Genomic DNA, 7843 nt, shown 5'->3' with positions numbered 1-7843 from the left:
TGACAACTTTTTCAATAATCGATTATAATCGATTATGTCGATTAATTGTTGCAGCCCTAGAAAACAGCTCTCTTTTCTGAAATTTCTTTTCAGAACATAAATGTAGTGTTCTGTTTTGGGGTAGACTGAAACTGTGTGAAAACTTTCTTTTTATTTTTTACATTACGCAAATGCTAAGAAATCGGTAATAGCTGTTCAGCCTTTTAGGACTTTTGTTCAGGCTGCCAAGAATTGAAACTCTTGCTCCTAATCCATGCCTGATCAGTGACTTTGGACCAGTATGCTGGCAGTCCCGCCAAAAACATCTTCATTTACTAACTGGAAAAATTGATACATATTAAGGATTGTTTTCATGTTAGAGATGTCCTTTTATAATCTGAAAAATTATATAAAAGGCATTACTAGCTAAAAATATTTTTTTTTGCATAAAGTTTCTGGCATTCCTGGAATCTGAGCAGCCAAGGAATTTTAATATGATAGTGACTATGTATATATTTAAAGAAAATACTTTACTTAGAACTAGCAAGTACCTCATTTGGTCTTGATATCGGCCTCTGTGCATAGCTGTGTGGATGGGCCGCACTGTAAGCCTTACATTGTGCTATTAGTCTAACACAAGGAACTGCTTACAGTAAGGGCTTGTTCACACTCTAATCCTTGTGTTCAGGAGATCACAGAGATAAACACTTTAGTGGGTATGGTTCTAGATTTAGGCTGTGTTCTTTGAAGTCTAGCCACATTTTTTCCAGTTTTGGATAGGGTGGAGAAGAATCAATTTCTGTCAGCGTTTTGCTTGTGAGATTTTCTCTGAAAAAACATTGTTTTTAAGTTTTGGCAATGTGTACATAATTAGTATAGCTAAAAGAAAGTGATTTATAATAAATTATTCTATTTGTACTGATTTATAGGTTATATCATATGTCTGGGATTTCAGTTTATAGGTCACAAAAAGGATTGAAATACAATTTTAGTTTGGAACAATTTTAGAATGTGGTATGTTTGACTCCTATCTTTAATAGCCACTATATTTTCTTATAGATTTTTTTTATTAAACGTATTTTTAAAAAACTTTTTTGACTTTATAAAAAACTTTTTCCTTTTTTTAAATTGTTAAAAATTTTAAAAACGTTATTTATTTATTTTTAACTAGGGGTTAATTTTTTATTTACAGGGGCTTTGATACTTAGAGTCTCTGAGTAGAATACAGTATTCTACTCTGAGATACTTTGCATCACTTTTGTAACACACAGTCGGCTAGCACAGTTTACACAGTGTAAAACAAGGTGAGCTGCTGCTGTCTTTGTGTCTGTCATGGCTCTGCGATCACAGTGGTCAGCTCTCGCTGTGCTTACAGGACTGTGACCACCTAATCTGCTGTTGGGAGTCTGCCTCGGACCCCGAGGGACCCATCAACAGCAGTAACTCAATGAGCTGCTGGTCCCTTCACGGACCAGCGCTCATTGTACCAATTGACGGAATTATCTCGTCACCGGTCGTTAACGAACTAAACAATAATCCTGTCATCGGTCAGGAAGTGGTTAACTCAATTATAACTAAAAAAAAATTAAGATTAACCATCTTACTGTAAAGAATTCCTCTCTAAAATCTTTCTCTCATGCATAAGTGGTCCTTGTACTAAAAAGTACAATTACCATACCTTTATACCTTATATTTGAGCATTTTTATTAAGTCACTGCTATTGATTTTTGCATGTCTCCCCTTAAAACACTTTCAAATAATTTACTCATACCGAGAGACATGCGTTTTGGTCTATAGTTAATAATTTCTAGCCTTTCGCCCTTCTTATAAAATGGTATTACATTGAGGGCCATCTTAAATATTATTTGTGCCCTGGGCAAGATTTTGCTGAAAAAAATTAATTCTACAAAACAATAAACTCAGGAATCTGCAATGCAATGGACTCAGGAGTCTGCAACGCAATGGACTCAGTAGTCTGCAACGCAATGGAATCAGGAGTCTGCAACGCAATGGACTCTGGACTCTGCAATGCAATAAACTCAGGACTCTGCAACCCAATGGTCTCAGGACTCTGCAATGTAATGGATCCAGGATTCTGCAATGCAATGGACTCAGAACTTTGCAACACAATGGTCTCTGGACTCTGTAATGCAATAAACTCAGGACTCCGCAACGCAATGGTCTCATGACTCTGCAACGCAATGGACTCAGGACTCTGCAACTATATATATATATATATATATATATACACACATATATATTATACGTAGAATGCATATGCTGCAAATGCAGTACACCGTGCAGCAACTGTGCAGGACGCAATGTAAATTACATGGATATATCAGTAAAATCTGTATTGCATACACCTGATTGCATGCACCTTGCAGCAAGTGTTTAATGATATGCATATAAATGCACAGCATTATATATGAAATAACCTTTTTTTAAACTGTATTTTTAAAAAAACCTGCTTTTTATACTTTATCAGTCCAAAAACAAATGAACATTAATCAATCATTTATTAAATTAAGTTTTTGCTTCTAACTGTTCTGCTGTGTCTGGATGAGCCCTCCCCCTCCTTCTCCTCCACACCTGCTGGATCTATCAGGCATCCTCCTCAATGCCTGTCTATGTGACAGGCATCAGGGAGCTGATCACAGCAGGAGAAGGCACACAGACACTGGCGGTTTCCAGCCTGGGAAGTGGGAGGGTGGAAACCGCTACTGGACAAGAATGGATGTCTGGTCTCCCCACTGGCGGTGCCTCTGCACTTGTGCTGTCTGCCGCTTGGGGCGAAAGGGACATCTGCTGTGGGTCCCAGGGCAGTTACCCTTTTTGCCCTGCTGTAAAGAGGGCCCTGGTGACATCCAATGTATACTAGTCTTGTGGGACTGCATTAATTAAACTATACATATAGTTTATTCTTTTCACTTTACTCTCTTTAAAAAAAATACATTTAGTGGCATTCTTCTTCAATTATATCACATTTTTACCTGTGCATGTTGTGTCATAGTTCTTTAAAAGTGGAAAGGATCCCACATAGCTGTAGGCTGGCATTTCTGACATTTAAAAAATCTTGTTTCCTGGCTTTCCTGCAAATTTATTGGCTTAAGAATTTTCTGTGTCACTGACTCAGAAGAAGAATGCAGATCAGGGGTTCTGACTACATCTTCTATGTGCTTGTTCCAAGTACGTGACTCATAGCACTAAAGTCAAAGACAGCCCAGCAGCTAGCATTTTTCAGAAAGATGTCAGCAATGGTAGTCTACATGTAACCTTGTCTTCTGATGCTCTCATGAGGCCATACTGAACAATCCATAACTTCAACTGAGACCTCGCCTGCTTGGTCAAACTACCAGCATACTAGCTGATTATACTGGCAAAGTGGCCTGATATTACTGGCTTGAAAATACTTTAAATTACCTAATAAACATTCCAAGAAGACTGCTGTCTTAACGTGAGGTCATCATCTGCTTCTCACAAAATGTGGCTCCCTATGAGTCTATTGAAAATGTGACTGTGTAGTGAACGACTCTGCAATCCATCCATCCATCTACCTGTGGGCTGGTTAGAAATATAACTAAAGGGAGTCATCTGCAGCTGTTAAACCAGCCTACACACACGATTGCCCTGTATGTGCACCTTAATTCTTATAACATGGTTTATAGAGTCAAAGCTTATACTTTATATCTTCTGTTTTACATAATAAATTAAAGTTTCATCATCTCCTTGACATATATCCCCTCTGTTTATAACCCGAGCTTCCGTTTGTTTGGAGAGTTTGCGGTCCCTCATAGGACCCAGTCATATCACTGTCTGTGCAATCATTAGATAATTGTTCAAGGTCATCTTCAGAGTCTGTAAGGTGACAGTCATTAGGTTCATTGCTTAAGCATTGGTCAGTAGCAGCTGCTGAAGTCAATGTGTTTAAAAGCACATCCCCAAAGCCTTTACAATTTGATACACACAGAGTGTCAAGGAGTGGTCCGATGGTTAATGTGCTTGTGACCAGTGTTTCCATATTCACTGAAACATCCGTACTGATCTCTTTTGATTGATTGTGCAGTTTTCTTTTATTTAGCATCAGTGTAATTTCAGTATTTGATCCTGATGTCTGTATGCAGCTGCTGTCAGATGACTTATCACTGCTGGAGTTTGTTGGTAAGCCTTTAGAAGACATATATTCATCACTGGTAGAATCTCCATAATGGGAATTGCTTCTTATACTGTTACCTGGCACAGTCTTGCGCTCTGTGTAACCACAGCCACTGAGAGGATACTCATTTATGCTATCACCGTCTTCACTTGATAGGAGGAATGTGGCTGATGAAGTCTGATCCATGTTTTTATTAATGGTAAGAGGGTAAGAATTCTCCTCAGGTATCACAGAGACTGCCAAATCATATTTTTTATCTGAAAAGGTCTATAAGATGAGATAAAAACAGACTAAGGTCAAACGTGTTTTCTGTAATACTGGTTATTCTTTTTTTTTTATGCTTCTTCATTAAAAAACACCCCCTTCCTGGTGGCTCTTTATTAATAACCCTTTAAAAATTAAAGGCAATAGAAATGCAAAAGTAGATGCCCACAGAAAATTTAGCAGATTCATTAGGACTACTGACTGGCTAAATAATATATACATTGAAAAAAAAACATATAAGGCTTTCATATGGTACACTGTTTTAATACATAATCTGCACCGTTTTTTTTTTTAAATTATAGAATGGCAAAAGGACAAAAATGTTGGAAAAAACACTGGTTTTATTTTTTTAAGAGGCACTGTCACCTTGCCTATACAGGACAATGGGTCAGCCGAACATGCTGAGCATGTTCGGCTGATCCGAAGCCACACGAAGCAAGCCGATGTATTGCTGATTTCAGCCGGTATGCGGCTGAAATCAGCCCTACCAGCCTGAAGTGAATAGCCGAACGGTGTTCGGCTCACTTCACTTCTGATCGGTCATTCACTCGGCTGCCCTCGGCAGCTTTGTGAATAGACCCCTATGCCTCTCGAAAAGGGCATTACACAACCCTCTGTGCTCTTTTTTAGCACCTTACTTCTATGCGTCCGAGATTAGCAGTGTTGGCCACCCGGAGGAGTGGTGACGTCACTCCCCTGGTCATGTAACAGTGCTTGGGCATAATGATTGGCTAATAGGCACGGGTACTGTCACAGTGGAGCAGGTCACATGCTTCTCAAAACCCAGAAGTGACAGGTATAGTGGAGGCAGTGGCGTTAGAAGGGGGGTGCGGCCCACACCCGGGTGCCACCATTTAAGGGGTGACACCAAAATGACTTTTGGTCATTTCATTTGGTGTCACCCCATATGAAATGTCGGGCCTTCGGTCACGGACCGAGAGCCCGACAGTGTCAGGAGAGAGGAGGGGACCCGGCGGGAATATCTTATCCCGCCGGGTGAACGCCCCCTTCTCTCTCCGCCGGCGTACATCACCAAGATGGCCGCCGACAGGCGTCAAAAAGACCACCACGCATGCGTGATGACGTCATCGTGCGGCAACATCGCGCGCATGCGTGATGAGGTCACGGCGCGGTGTCACCCAGTCCCCGCCCCCGGGTGACACCCTTATTTTGGGACGCCACTGTGTGGAGGTTACTTTTTAATACTGTAACTGCATCTGCCAGTCACAGTATTAAATTGAAACACACTGCCATCATCAGGCTGCAGTGGCAGGTTTGTTTCTACACAAACTTTCAGCTTGTCTGTGATCACCATGGTTAGCGGTCATGTATTTTATACCAATGTTCTGCATCTTATATTAAGGGGGGAGCACTAGTATCACAAAGGAAGTTTGCTGATTGTGTCAACTGACACTGTAATAACAATTGTCCACTGAGAATAAAATTTAAAAAAACTCACCAATGCTTTGGGAATTGTGGCATTCTCATTTGTCTTATACCAGATTATGGTAATCAGAGCTGCAACGAAGATGACAGATAGCATTACTGGCAATCCAACCAGTGCTATGGCATAATGGTTTTCTTCTAGAGAAGGAAAACAAATTATGTTAAACATTGCTGGTTTCATCTTTTGAAAATTCAGTTATAGTTGTCAAACTAGGGAGTTGGTAACAATTGTTTTCTCTTCTGCTGAATTGAAATGCACTTTGTAATCACTAAGGCCTCGTTCACACCTGAACGTTTTGTAGCGCGTTCTACGCTCGACGAACGCTCTACAAAACGCTCAAACATCTAAATCCCATTGTATTCAATGGGTCTGGTTCCCACCTTGGCGTATTTCAGCCCGTCCCTAACGCGCTACAAAACGGCCCACGCCTGAAAAGGTACATGTACTACTTTGGGCCGTTTTTGTTGCGCGTTTCTATTGGGATACAGCCAAGTAGCCCTCGGAAACGTGCGTTTGTCGCACGACTTTTTTACCACGAATCGCGGTAAAAAAACGCGCAACAGACGCGCATATGCAATACGCCTAGGTGTGAACCAGGCCTTAGAAGTTTATATGCATTTATGTATATTTACACACTCTTCCTATTTGTGTTCTTTTCTATTTGTGTACTATGCTATTACATTTTTACCCATAATTCTGTACATTTAAGTGGAAGACAGAAATAGAATATAGCCCCATGTAATAAATTAATTATTTCATTATTATTTATTATTCTTTAAATTAATTATTCATTAATTAATCCTGACAAGTACTTAGTTTATTTATTTGTATTAAAGCTGAATTCCACACAGATTTAAAAAAAAAAACATGTTCATGCAGTTATGCGTTCATTAAAAAATATTAAATGTATTTTCAAAAGCAACTAGTGTAAAAATCTGAATTTGAGTTGGTATCAGCCTCTTGCAATCCTTTGAATAGCAGAGCTCAGACTGGGAGAGGGAGAAGCAGCAACCAATCAGATGTTCAGATTGGGCCATTCAGATGTTCTGCAGTGCACATGTGCTAACAACAGAGAGCACATAACAGGCTGGGGGCAGGGAAAAGACCTACAGGGTTATTCACAAAAGGGTGAAGAGTTTGGAGAAGACAGGAGAAGTGAACAAGCTAGGCCAAAGTAGTTGATTTGGAAAAATTCTCCAATTTAGCTCACTTTCCAGTTCAGCTATGTTGTCCTAGATTGTTCACTTCTCCTGCCTTCTCCAAACTCTTCATCCTTTTGTGAATAACGCTGCTAGTTTTAAAACTTAACTGTAGTAGAGAAGTCAGTTCTCCCAGCTAGCAGGACAACATGGTAAGAAATACAAATCCACAGGTAAAACAGCTCCCTTTATGTATTCCATGGTCATTTAGCGGTTTGCCTGGAATTTCGCTTTAAATGTGCAAGTTTTCTAAAAGTGACATTTGCTAGCAAAGGATCTTTGATAGCATTTCTACTAAACAGGAAAGTTGCCAGGACAGTCTCAGGATTTGAATGCACATTTAAAAAAAAGAGCTACATGTGCACTGCTGTTTTCTGATAGATGTTTTATACAAATGCAATATTTTATTATGAAACACTAACAATCTCAATAAATAGGGTTAGTTATATTCATGTCAATACCCAAAACCTCATACACTTAAGTGAAATAAAAACAACTGAAGACCACAAAGATGACTCTCAGTATGTCTACATCAAAGACAAGCAATTAACCATTTATTGTATATCAAGCATAGAGACCATATATGGAGCCAATCAACCCCGATGTGTCCATGTGATAAAGTTCTTTATTCAAGTATCCAATTTATTCTGTTAAGTTATTTTGATCTGTGCAAGCACAGTCCTCTTTTCTTATATTTTTCAGATATATTATAGCATTCCACCCATAGTAATAAAAGATCTCTCCGAAAATATTGGTATATTGTGTAGCTTTTATTTATATATATATCTCTATATATAT

The sequence above is a fragment of the Nanorana parkeri genome, unplaced genomic scaffold, assembly GCF_000935625.1.
Source record: "Nanorana parkeri isolate BGI_ZX_2015 unplaced genomic scaffold, ASM93562v1 scaffold1964, whole genome shotgun sequence".
Lineage (NCBI taxonomy): Eukaryota > Metazoa > Chordata > Amphibia > Anura > Dicroglossidae > Nanorana > Nanorana parkeri.
Note: the sequence above shows the minus strand (reverse complement) of the source record.